Here is a 13,580-nt window from a genome sequence, read left to right on the forward strand (position 1 = left end):
CCCGGCCGGTGATTACCCGCTGGCACCCGGTGATTACCAAGGATCTACGACGGGGAGGAGGACTACTTTGTTTACTAACAATTCTCCTCCCTGTTGGCTCGGGCACACTGCTCTGGATGGCTGTGCACAGCACAGCCATCGAGAACAGTGTGCTTACAGTGAAGCACCAACACACCGCCCCCCAGTAAAACACTCCCCGCGCAGTCAGTTCCCCTCAGTGTCAGAATGTCCACCGCAGTCCCGCTATAAGTCGCTGATCGTCGCCATTGTTAGTAAAAAAAAACAACATTCCAGTATCTATACCGCCATTTGTAAACCCTATAACTTTCACATAAACCAATTAATTTACACGTATTGGGATTTTTTTTTAGCAAAGACATGTAGAAGAATACATTTTGCCCTAAATTTATAACTGAATTAAATTTTTTACATTTTTTTACTGGACATGTTTAATGGCAAAAAGTCCAAAATATTGTTTTTTTTTTTTTTCTCAAAATTGTCGATATTTTTTTTTATAGCGCAAAAAATAAAAAACGCACAGGCGATCAAATACCACCAAAAGAAAGCTCAATTTGTGGGGAAAAAAGGAAATAAATTTCAATTGGGTGCAGCATTGCATGACCGCACAATTTTCAGTTAAAATAACGCAGCGCCGTAACGCAAAAAATGACCTGGTCAGGAAGGGGGGTAAATCCTCTGGAGGGCAAGTGGTTAAAGAGTACTGCTTGGACATATTTCACATTTCTAGTTCACAGTAAAATAGCAAAACTTCACTTTTTGAGTTTTAAACTACTTTGAGTTCTTGTGCACAAATGTTTAAAGATATTTCGTACACCTGGAGTGCACATGGTTTCAAATGTAACCGTTCATTGTGTATGGAAACTTTAGAACGTGTATAATATATTTATGCTAAGCTCTGTCTGCCTGCCAGATGATTTCATTTCATTTCATGACACAAAAGCTTTTATATCTTTGCACCCAAATAGATCATATAATACTTCCCTTGGTTGAGGAGCAGCATAAATCGCGTCAACTTTTCATATCCATCTGATGTAAATGTCACCTTTAAGATCTTAATATAATCATCCAAAGATGAAATCCTGTAAGACAATCTCATTGTATATAGGACATCAGTCGCACCTAAAAAAACTAAAAATAAATCTGTTCTTTGGAAAATGTTAAAGTGGTTGTAAACCTCAGATATGACCTATGAACAAAGCATGTCCCTCTATAGTGTGTCTTTCAATCAAGAGCACTAAAGCTGGATTCATACTTGAGTGATTTTTGCACGTTTATGCACTTATTCATACAGTGTTTTTCAAATGTTTTTGAGCTTTTAGTTTTTTAGATTTTGTTTATTAGACCAGTAGAGAAAAATATCACCTGTTGCATCATTTGCTATGTTTTTCAGCTTGTTTAGTTTTTCCATCAGCTTTTATTTCTTTTTTCTTCTTCTTCTTTTTCTTCTTATTATTAATAATAATTTATTATAATTTTTTTTGTTAGAGTAGGGTAGAGTGCAGTTAATATTTTATGTATTGTCTTCTTATTTTTTTTTTTGTTAGGGCTAGGGTGTTAATAATAACATAATAATAACAACAATAAAATAACAATAATAATAATAATAAATACATGTAAAATAAATAAAAATAATCATAAATAATAAATACAATAAATGAATAATATGTAATAATACATAAATAATAACTAACCCCCTAATTATTACAAAGTGGAAGCAACTGGGAACAACAGCAACTCAGCCACCAAGTGGTAGGCCATGTAAAATGAAAGGGGGTCACATGCTGAAGCGCACAGTGCGTAGAAGTCACCAACTGTCTGCCCAGTCAATAGCTGAAGACCTCCAAAGGTCATGTGACCTTCAGATTAGCACAACAGTGCGTAGAGAGCTTCATGGAATGGGTTTCCATGGCCGAGCAGCTGCATCCAAGCCTTACATCACCAAGTGCAATGCAAAGCGTTGGATGCCGTGGTGTAAAGTACTGGACTCTAGAGCAGTGGAGACGTGTTCTCTGGAGTGACGAGTCCTGCTTCCCTTTCTGGCTCCTTTCTTGCCAGGAGAACGGTACTTGCCTGACTGCATTGTGCCAAGTTTGGTGGAGGGGGATTATGGTGTGGGGTTGTGTTTCAGGGGTTGGGCTTGGCCCCTTAGTTCCAGTGAAGGGAACTCTTAAGGTGTCAGCATACCAAGACATTTTGGACAATTTCATGCTCCCAACTTTGTGGGAACAGTTTGGGGATGGCCCCTTCCTGTTCCAACATGACTGTGCACCAGTGCACAAGCAAGGTCCGTAAAGACATGGGGGAGCGAGCTTGAGGTGGAGGAACTTGACTGGCCTGCACATAGCCCTGTCCTCATCCCCATAGAACACATTTGGGATGAATTAGAGTGTAGACTGCGATCCAGGCCTTCTCGTCTGACATCAGTGCCTGACATCTCAAATGCGCTTCTAGAAGATTGGTCAAACCTTCCCATAGACACCCTCCTAAACCTTGTGGACGGCCTTCCCAGAAGAGTTGAAGCTGTTATAGCTGCAAATGGTGGGCCAACTCAATATTGAACCCTACGGACTAAGACTGGGATGTCATTAAAGTTCATGTGCGTGTAAAGGCAGGTGTCCCTATACTTTTGGCAATATAGTGTATGTATACAGTTCAATAGCCTTCCCCACCTAAGCCTATGGTATTGGCCCCTACCCATCTGATACATGGAACAGAGGTATTACCGCTCAGGCAAAGAATCCAGACCAATCCATGTGATGCAATAGGAAGAAGGGTTAACCGCACTCCGGAGGATTGATGAGTATAGTAAATATTTCTTGATCCATAGGATACATAAAACACCAGGACATGAATACAGGACTTGTTAACGCGTTTCACACGATTGCGCGCTTAATCATAACAAAAAAAAACATCCAGAATGCTGTCTTATATAGGCATTCGTTAATAAAGAACACCTGTCTTAATCAGTACTCCTGAATCCTGAGGATACGTCTATGATACATTGTGACAAGACATATAAAACCATTGTCTCAAAAAGAATATCAACAAACAAAAAAAAGGAAGGAAAAAGAAATGGACAAAGGGAAAAAATTGAAAAAAGAGAGAAAAACAGAGAAAGAGAATAAAAAAATAAAAATTAAGAATGAAAAATAAAGTAAAAATACTTACACAAATGATTAAATAAAAAGCAGTAAATATAACAGAAAACTACAAATACATATGGGCATAAGAACCACATTTGTAAATAATCACCTATGGTTAGTGGGAGGAGAAATAATGCCCTATCATTGGGGCCCGTAGGGAGAATAGTGCTCCATCATTGGTATCCATGGGAGCAATTATGCTCCATCATTTGTGTTGGTGAAAGGAATAGTGCCCCAGCGTTGTTGTTAGTGGGAGGAAAAGTTCCCTATTGTGTCTATGAGGAATAATAACACAAGGGCCAGATAAAGGCAAGCAAAGGGCTGTAGCTTGGGGACCACTGCGTTGTAACATCTCAGCAGTAGGTAAACATATTCTTACAAATGCTCATTACTGACCGGTCTTCTGATTTTTAAATAAATATATAACTAGATTGTAAGCTCCAAGGAGCAGGGCCCTCCTTTCCCTCTTGTATTGAACTGTATTGTTGCTGTATTGTCTCCCGTTCTATTGTAAAGCACTGAGCAAACTGTTGGCGCTATATAAATCCTGTATAATAATAATAAGAATGGTGTTCTTGCTTTGCCCGGAGTTCCCTTTTAGCGATGTCAGGCAGAAAGTAGGCTGGCTGTCACAGCAGTTTTAAAGTAGGCACTTCTTTCTGATGAAATGTTACCCTTCTGTGAACTAGCATATGTCACGGCCTCCTATACAACATATGTATTGTGAGTAAATTGCTACAAGTCAAGCATAACAACTCGTATGTATCAAAGAGAACAGAACATTTCATTTTAGGAAGAGCTTTGCAGCACAGCTGGAGCGGTGTGCTTGTGAGGGGCCCCTCCTCTGCCCTCCTGTGTATTACAAGTTCATGGGGTGTTGAGTTTCTCGGAGAAGGCCCTTGTAGGCCGTGTTTTGTTCTGTTGTGATTGCCTCATGGAACTGCACCAATTCACATGACTAGACATCAGGGGGATTTTCTCGGTAATTATCTATGTAATTACTTTACAGTTAGAGTGAGTTTTCTTCCAGACTTAACTGCAGGTTTGTAATGGTTTGGCAAGAGCACCTAGTGATTTTTTTTTATCGTTTTATTGCCAAAGGGGTGTGTGAGATCCCAGTATGGCCCCCAGCACTGATGGAGACAGTTACACACCAGCATAGACTTGCATCTTAGGCCTTTTTACAAGTCTCCCCGCCCTGTGGACCTCCTGCCATGAAGATTGATCACAGCACTTGAGGTCCTAGTTTCAGACAGTAGCATTTTTTGTCTAAGGTCAGGGCACACGGGCCCAGAGGTCAACTGGGATGAGGTTTTTCTGCAAGGACCGGTAGTTGTCACTTGATTTATATTATAGTTAGGGAGTCAATAAAGATCAGGATGATGTACAGCTATAGAGATACACAGTTTGGCAAAAGAACTTGTGAATGAAAAAATGTTCATGTTTGCCAGTACGGATTCTCCCATTGCTGTTTCAAGGATATAGCTGTCAAGGGTACAGTTTTGGATATGATATACTTCTGTAACTTGAGGTGAGGTGATGTATGTGCTGTTGGAAGCTCAGCACATTGCTTCACACACACAGACATAAATACACACACATGCACAAAGCTAAGTGTGCTCATGGGATGACAGACGCTGCTTTCAGGTGGCCTGAGCTACAGTTTCATCAGCCATCCGCAAGTCTCCCAGCCAGCCTCTGGAGAAACAATCCTTCGGACAGGTTACATAATCTGTCCCAAGAAAAAGAGAGGAAGGCACCTCTAAGTGCAGTATTGAAAATTTATTCAGTAAACAATGGAAAATTTGCACTTACAAGATAAATGGTTAAAAAGGCTCATCGTGTGGTAATTAGATCCAGGTGGGACATCCAGCCGCCCAGCAGCAAACTATGCCTATAGGATCAGGAAGTAGAGACCAGGATTTGCCTGTGCATCAAAAATGAAGCTTGGAGAGCAGAGTCAGATGTAGCAGGTGAAGGGGGCGGTAATGCATTTCGGAGCATGCTCAATAGGCTCAATAGGCTCTGTCTTCTCCAACAAGCGTGCCCTATACGATGTACATTACATAATCTGTCCCAGCTGCTTTTGTTTCTCCCTGTGCTAAGCCATACCTGCCACATCTCTCTTCCCTTTCCTTAGCTTTTTTTCTGTTAACTAAATAGGAACATTTGTTTGATACCTTTTGGTCACCTAATGAAAGCAAACCTGAGGAACTGGCCCTGTGGGGCCCTGCCCGACATATCTTGACTTAAAATAGTCAAGCCAAAATGCAGCTGCATCCAATCAGATGTAGTCACCATTTTCCAGCCCTGCCCCAGCTGGAGATTCTTCCATCCAATATTCTTGTTAACATGGATGGAGGAATCTGTTAGTTTATTTTCATTCAGCTTGCAGGCTGAACAAAAGCAGATCTAGGATCAGACCCATCCTCTGTAATGCAAGAGGACCTAGGATTAGAACCACCCTCTGTAATGCAAACGGACCTAGGATCAGACCCATCCTCTGTAATGCAAGAGGACCTAGGATTAGAACCACCCTCTGTAATGCAAGAAGACCTAGGATCAGACCCATCCTCGGTAATGCAAGAGGACCTAGGATTAGAATCACCCTCTGTAATGCAAGAAGACCTAGGATTAGAATCACCCTCTGTAATGCAAGAAGACCTAGGATCAGACCCATCCTCGGTAATGCAAGAGGACCTAGGATTAGAACCACCCTCTGTAATGTAAGTGGACCTAGGATCAGACCCATCCTCTGTAATGCAAGAGGACCTAGGAGTAGAACCATACTCTGTAATGCAAGCGGACCTAGGATCAGACCCATCCTCTGTAATGCAAGAGGACCTAGGATTAGAACCACCCTCTGTAATGCAAGTAGACCTAGGATCAGACACCTCCTCTGTAATGCAAGCAGACCTAGGATTATACCCCTCTTCTGTAATGCAAGCAGACCTAGGATTATACTCCTCTTCTGTAATGCAAGCAGACCTAGGATCATACCCCTCTTCTGTAATGCTAGCAGACCTAGGATTAGACCCCCTCCTCTGTAATGCAAGCAGACCTAGGATTAGACCCCCTCCTCTGTAATGCAAGCAGACCTAGGATCTCGGCCTTTTGGCTAAGATCAAGTGTAGTATCTGCTCTTATCAGTGCCCAGTAGGTGTGCTCTGCCATCATTCTTGCCTTTTGGTGAGGATGGCTAGCTGTATAGTACCCCTGCTGGTATGATGGGGGCTCTGAAGGCTAATACCGGCTGGAACAGAAAGCGGAGCAATCACAGGCAGTTGAGGCACTGGAGTAATTCCCCTGGGAAAACCGGATGGGTCCAGTTCCTCCTGATTTGAATCGGTCTACCTTGTCTGGCCAGGTGCCGAGGAGGCAGAAAGTCCTCAGAACTGTGCCCCCTGGGAGTGTTTGCCCCAGAGGTGCTCCTAGTAACACTTGGGGGTGGGAGCCCAATGTGTGAAATGTGCACATAGTCACAGTTCTAAACACTTTTTCTGCACTGTACCTTTTAGGGATAGGCCTTTTGGTCAGGGCAGGTCTTTTGCTACGGGCCTCAGGGCCTAGCCAGTGCACTATTGCACAGCCACATATTTATTTATTTAGTTTCTCCACGTTTGTCACCTTTCATCTATGTGTGTGTTTTTTTCCTTAGTGGATGGAGGGTGTGTGTCCTTGGGCCTGCCATGACATCTAGGGGGGGATGTGTGGTCCTTCCTTCCTCCTCCAATCGTTGGGGGTTCTCTCTTCGGGGGAGCCCCTCAACTAAGTACTTGGTGGTCAGCTTCGGCTGGCCACAAGCAAAGGGGTCCGCCAGGCCCTTTGGCTAGATGGACCATGTTGCAAACACTTTGTCTCTGTCAGGAACTTTGTGCCCTGAAGGATCAGGGTAGAGTTTCTACCCCTTTGGGGGGGTGGACAAGAAGCACATCCCTAAGTGCACTTTTTTGTGTTGGTGTTTTGCACTTGCATGTTTTTTTTCTCTTACGAGTTTTCATTTTCCACACTTCTGCGGACAAGAAAAAAAAAATCAAACCCATCCTCTGTAATGCAAGCATATCTAGGATCAAACTCCTCCTCTGTATTGCAAGCAAATCTAGGATCAAACCCCTCCTCTATAATGCAAGCAGACCTAGGATTAGACCACTCCTCTGTAATGCAAGCAGACCTACAGTCAGACCCCTCCTCTGTAATGCAAGGAGACCTAGGATCAGACCCCTCCTCTGTAATGCAAGAAGACCTAGGATCAGACCCATCCTCTGTGATGCAAGCAGACCTAGGATTATACCCATCCTCTGTGATGCAAGCAGACCTAGGATCAGACCCATCCTCTGTGATGCAAGCAGACCTAGGATCAGACCCATCCTCTGTGATGCAAGCAGACCTAGGATCAGACCCATCCTCTGTGATGCAAGCAGACCTAGGATCAGACCCATCCTCTGTGATGCAAGCAGACCTAGGTTAGATCCCTACTGAATATTACAAGCAGATTCAGAATAAGTCTCCATGCACACGGGGCGTTTTAATAACATTGGTAACGTTAGCTGTGGAAAGTCACGGTAAAAACGTGAGTTTTTCAGCGTTTTTTTGTATTAGCGTTTAGCAGTGTTTTGCCACGTTTCTTCGCGTTTGCGGTTTTTAGAGGTTTTTTTAGTCAAAAAAAAGGCTCAGGACTCTCCAGTCTTTGTAATGCACGAAGGTATAGGAAAAATCTGCATTTTTGGTTAGTAATTTACGCCACCTGCGCGCAAATATGAGCATACAAGCATAAATAATCAATTTTCCCTAAGGATATATTGTATGCGCATGCACATATGAGCGCAAATATGTGCGTAAATACGCGTGAATACATGCTAAACAAGTGCCTGAAATTACATTAAAAAAGTATATGCTCAAACACCAGTACCATGTGCAGGAGGCCTTATGCAAGCAGCACTAGGACCAAACCAACTCCACTTTCTTTAATGTAAGCAGACCTCGGATCAGACGCCAGCCTCTGTAATGAAAACAGAACAAACATCAGATCCCTCTTCTGTAATGCCATTCAAACTAGGATCAAACCCCTCTCTGTTATGTAAGAATAGTTGGGTCAGATTTCTCCTCTGCAATGAAAGGAGAGCTAGAATCAGACCCCTCCTGCAATGCAAGCAGTTAGACGCCTCCTCACCTGTAAATGATGCAGACCTAGGATTAGAGCCCTCCCCTGTAATGCAAACAGACCTCAGAATGGAACCCTCCTCTGCAACACAAGCAGACCTATGGTGAGAACTCTCCTCTGCAATACAAGCAGACCTTAGAACTGACCCCTCCTCTGCAGTGCAGGCAGAGCTTAGAACTGACCCCTCCTCTGCAGTGCAAGCAGACCTTAGAACTTACCCCTCCTCTGCAATGCAGGCAGACCTTAGAACTGACCCCCCTTCTGCAATGCAGGCAGAGCTTAGAACTGACCCCTCCTCTGCAATGCAGGCAGAGCTTAGAACTGACCCCTCCTCTGCAATGCAAGCAGAGCTTAGAAAAGACCCCTCCTCTGCAATGCAGGCAGAGCTTAGAACTGACCCCTCCTCTGCATTGCAGGCAGAGCTTAGAACTGACCCCTCCTCTGCAGTGCAGGCAGACCTTAGAACTGACCCCTCCTCTGCAATGCAGGCAGAGCTTAGAACTGACCCCTCCTCTGCAGTGCAGGCAGACCTTAGAACTGACCCCTCCTCTGAAATGCAGGCAGACCTTAGAACTGACCCCTCCTCTGCAGTGCAGGCAGACCATAGAACTGACCCCTCCTCTGCAATGCAGGCAGAGCTTAGAACTGACCCCTCCTCTGCAGTGCAGGCAGACCTTAGAACTGACCACTCCTCTGCAATGCAGGCAGAGCTTAGAACTGACCCCTCCTCTGCAGTGCAAGCAGACCTTAGAACTGACCCCTCCTCTGCAGTGCAGGCAGACTGTAGAACTGACCCCTCCTCTGCAGTGCAGGCAGACCGTAGAACTGACCCCTCCTCTGCAATGCAGGCAGACCTTAGAACTGACCCCTCCTCTGCAATGCAGGCAGACCTTAGAACTGACCCCTTCTCTGCAATGCAGGCAGACCTTAGAACTGACCCCTTCTCTGCAATGCAGGCAGACCTTAGAACTGACCCCTTCTCTGCAATGCAGGCAGACCTTAGAACTGACCCCTTCTCTGAAATGCAGGCAGACCTTAGAACTGATCCCTCTTCTGCAATGCAAGCAGACCATAGAACTGACCCCTCCTCTGCAATGCAAGCAGACCATAGAACTGACCCCTCCTCTGCAATGCAAGCAGTCTAGGATCAGATCCCTCCTCTGTAATGCAAACAGACCTGAGAACAGACCCCTCTGTAATTCATGCAGACCTTGAATCAGACCCTCCAATAAGCAGACCTTAGTGTAGACCCTTCCTTTGTAATGTAAGCAGAGCTCAGGTTGGACCTTTTCTCTTTGACACAAGTATAGCTTAGATTAGACCTTCCATAGTCTTTCCAGATTCATGCCATAATACTAATGAGAGAGTACTTGCTGTTTAGTGTGTGTTTGTGTGTAGGAAGTAATGATAATGACAGAGTGTGTACAACCACCACCACTCCATCGGCTTCTGTGATTTTAAAATTTAACAAGGCTGTGAGCATATGTCATGCATACACATGGTCTCCACTGTTGCATCGTATTCCTATCATTCTCCCTCTGTAATTTTGTGGCCTCTCTCATTGTCTGTATGTCAGTCAGTAATATGTACACAAGTTAGTAATGTGAGCAATTGGAGGCTGGTCTGAATACATTGACATCTCACAGCTCAGGTGGCCTAGCAGTCAGGTGTACTGAATAAACATGAATTATTTAAAGACATGCTGGGACTTTAAACCACAGATGAAAAATGAGGACAATGCTCATTGAAAGATGGCAATACCTATGATGGTGAATACCTATGATGGTGTGTACATGGCAATGCCTTTATTTAGACTGTCAGCTGTCCAGGCCTAGTGAGGGCTGCCAATGGTCCCTTATTATCAAGCTTGTTCATTTGGTTTAGTTAAAATAAATAGTTCATGTCATCTCTTGGGCTTCTACTTTACCTGTAGATTTTTCCCAGGGGTCTCCAAACTTTCTAATCAAAGTGCCAATTATCTGTCCTTCAGACTATAGGGGGACTGGATTGTGGCCAGTGGGAGTAGAAAATGTCTCAAGTTTGGTGGTCAGTACGAGTATAAAAAATTATATTCAGCAGGAGGAGGACTAGTGCCCCATCATTGCTATTAGTGGAAGGAATAGTGCCCCATTGGTGGTATCAGTGGAAGGAATAGTGCCCCATCATTGGTATCATTAGGAAGAATAGTGCCCCATCATTGGTATCAGTGGGAGGAATAGTGCCCCATCATTGGTATCAGTGGGAGGAATAGTGCCCCATCATTGGTATCAGTGGGAGGAATAGTGCCCCATCATTGGTATCAGTGGGAGGAATACTGTCCTATCATTGGTATCAGTGGGAGGAATAATGTCCCATCATTGATATCAGAGGGAGGAATAGTTCCCCATCATTGGTATCAGAGGAAGGAATAGTGTCCCATCATTGGTATCAGTGGGAGGAATAGTGCCCCATCATTGGTATCAGTGGGAGGAATAATGTCCCATCATTGGTATCAGTGGGAGGAATAATGTCCCATCATTGATATCAGTGGGAGGAATAGTGCCCCATCATTGGTGTCAGTGGGAGGAATAGTGCCCCATCATTGGTATCAGTGGGAGGAATAGTGCCCCATCATTGGTATCAGTGGGAGGAATAGTGTCCCATCATTGATATCAGTGGGAGGAATAGTGCCCCATCATTGGTGATAGTGGGTGGAATAGTGCCCCATCATTGGTGTCAGTGGGAGGAATAGTGCCCCATCATTGGTATCAGTGGGAGGAATAGTGTTCCATCATTGGTATCAGAGGGAGGAATAGCGTTCCATCTTTGGTATCAGTGGGAGGAGTAATGCCTCATATCAGCTGGAGGAATAGTACCTCATATCAGTGAGTGGAATGGTGCCCAAAGGACCAGATAGGAGTAAGCAAAGGGCTGCAGTTTGGAGACCATTGATTTATCTAATACCTGTTTGAAACTCAAGGTCAATAAAGAGAATCTGTCTTCTTGACCAATCAGGACAAAGTGATTCTGTATAAAGCCTTCCCCCAGACCAACTTATGCTGACATATCTGGCACTCCCTTACGGATCCTTCATCCATGTGTTTGCAGGAATTGGAATATGGGACCTACTCCTATGATACAGGGCTTGGGACTAGTGGCTAGGTCAGAGGAGGTGACATCACCATTCCCTCTAAGTTGTGACATCAGCCAAGTGTGAATAACTTGGTGACAGCTGAGACAGAGGAAAGAATGCTGATGGAGAACTGGAGCTATGAGTATAAGGTGGTCAGGACGTGGTTTTTATACAGTCCTTGTCACCTTGCACTGAATGGACAGGGTCCTTTAATGTACACATTTTATACAGCGTCCCAAACCCGCTGGTGCTGTGGTACAGAAGGCAACCACCCGTGATTTTTCTCAACATCTCTGTCTACTCAAATCCGTTGGGTTTTCATTACTGTCTGTGAGATCTGAACTCCCTTTTTCTTGTTGATGAGCCAGGGAAATCCAGACTTTTACAGGTGTTACTGGAAGAGGAGTTAGGGAAGAATACACAAATGTAGACACATGGTCAGGTGGGCATGTAGAAGGGCATTTTACTTTATACTGCTTTACATCAAAATGGGGGTGGTTGGTGGTATCAGTGTGCATTAATTTTGCAGCACTTTCAGATGACTATAACCCTTTCCTCCATCTACAAGGGAGAGTGTTAAAGAACGGTTTCAATTCTTGGCCAGTTTACAGCAATAGTGGATCTTCACTAGCATGTTGAAGCCAGTGAACAAAATATACAAGTTTTGTATGTAAAAAAGTTTGGAGAGCATTCATACATAAATAAATGTAGTCTTAGGCCTCATGCGCACTAGACGTTAAAAAAACTCTCCTAGAAGCCTTCCTCCTGGCAGCACGCCTGACGCTTGCAAAAGTATCTAACGCTTTCACAAATGTTTAGGCAAGCATCAAGCGCTTGGGCGTTAATTGATTCCATTTGGCAGAAAAATTATTTGTTCTGGCCATTGAAATTAATTAACGCTCAAGCGCTAAACGCTCCTAGTGTTAACACTCGTCTAGAAGCGTTTAATCGCCTCTACCCACGGAAAGCGGTTTTTCTGCCAAAACGCTGCTCCTGGATGCACTGGCCCAGTCTTTTTTTTTTTTCGCCTGTAAACGTTTCTGCCACTAAAAGCTCCTAAAAGTCCATGTGTGTATAGACACATAGGATAAAATGATGGGCTGTTTACAAGCAGTGGAAAAAACGCCCGATGCCCCTAAAAGTGGCTGCAAAAACACTCTGTGTGTATGAGGCCTTATTTACTTACACTGAATACACTTATAATCAAAGTAGCACAGTAAAGAGTACAACTAACTAACATCCCTGGAAACAAATGAGAAATGTGCTGAAAAGCGCTCAAAGTATGGTGCTTTTTAGTGTCATTTGTCAGTGTCATCTGAAAGAAGCCATGATTAGCATCCCTTTATATGTATTTGCTTACTGTAGGTCTTTATACAGCTAGGCAAATGCACATCTAGGTGAAGGCCAGGGATGCCTTTTTTCAGATATCAGTATATACAGAAAACCCTGGGTCTGTAAAAGGTTTTGTTAGGGAAAAGATGGAAAATTAAAATAGTGTGGCTTCTAATGGCCCCGGTGCGGTCTCATAAACCAAAAGGATAAAAGAAAAAGGTCATTTTTACAAATCTGCCTGTTTTGCCTTGGTATATGATGAGCTCATCACTGTACTGCTACTGCTTCACTGTACAGGCAGTAACTGAGGGCAGCCCCATGACAGGCCGGGCTCAGAAAGAGTGAACTGAATGATAATGGCTGTCATTCAACCTGTAACACTGTTATACTGGGGGAGGAGGGGGTTGGCAGCTTTGGTTGGAAGGTAAATATTGCAGAAAAGGCTGCTTTTTTATTTCACCTTTGAATTCACTATTCTTTTGGTTTTTATTTTTGGCTGGAGTTCTACTTTAGGCCTCTTTTATGCTGTTGTTGCTTGAAGGGGTAGCTAAATGAGATGACAGAATACAGATAGATTTAATAGTTACCCACCTAAAGACACACCAGCAGGATGCACAGCAGCTTTTATTCCTGACATAGGCATTGAATAGACAAGGTTGGGTTTTAATGGTCTGATCTTTAGGCCAATTTTACTGTGCTGTCGGATGGCCCAAAAATTTGTATACAACAGATTAAAGGAATTTTCCATGTTGTGGGATACTCTGTATTCTTTCTCTGCTGTCTTTCAGTTTATTATCCCTACCACACTCAC

At 43.7% G+C, this 13,580-nt stretch overlaps 1 protein-coding gene and 1 pseudogene across 1 annotated transcript in view; both read left to right on the plus strand.

Moving 5' to 3' along the window:
- Positions 1-13,580, plus strand: part of SYNPO (synaptopodin) — a 152,722-nt gene that overhangs the window by 54,963 nt on the left and 84,179 nt on the right. The window lies entirely within an intron of this gene.
- Positions 6,263-6,383, plus strand: LOC149457981 (U2 spliceosomal RNA; annotated as a pseudogene).

This window comes from Staurois parvus, unplaced genomic scaffold (genome assembly GCF_062004578.1).
Source record: "Staurois parvus isolate SC_StPar_1 unplaced genomic scaffold, SC_StPar_1.0 ptg000298l, whole genome shotgun sequence".
In the NCBI taxonomy this organism is placed as follows: Eukaryota; Metazoa; Chordata; class Amphibia; order Anura; family Ranidae; genus Staurois; species Staurois parvus.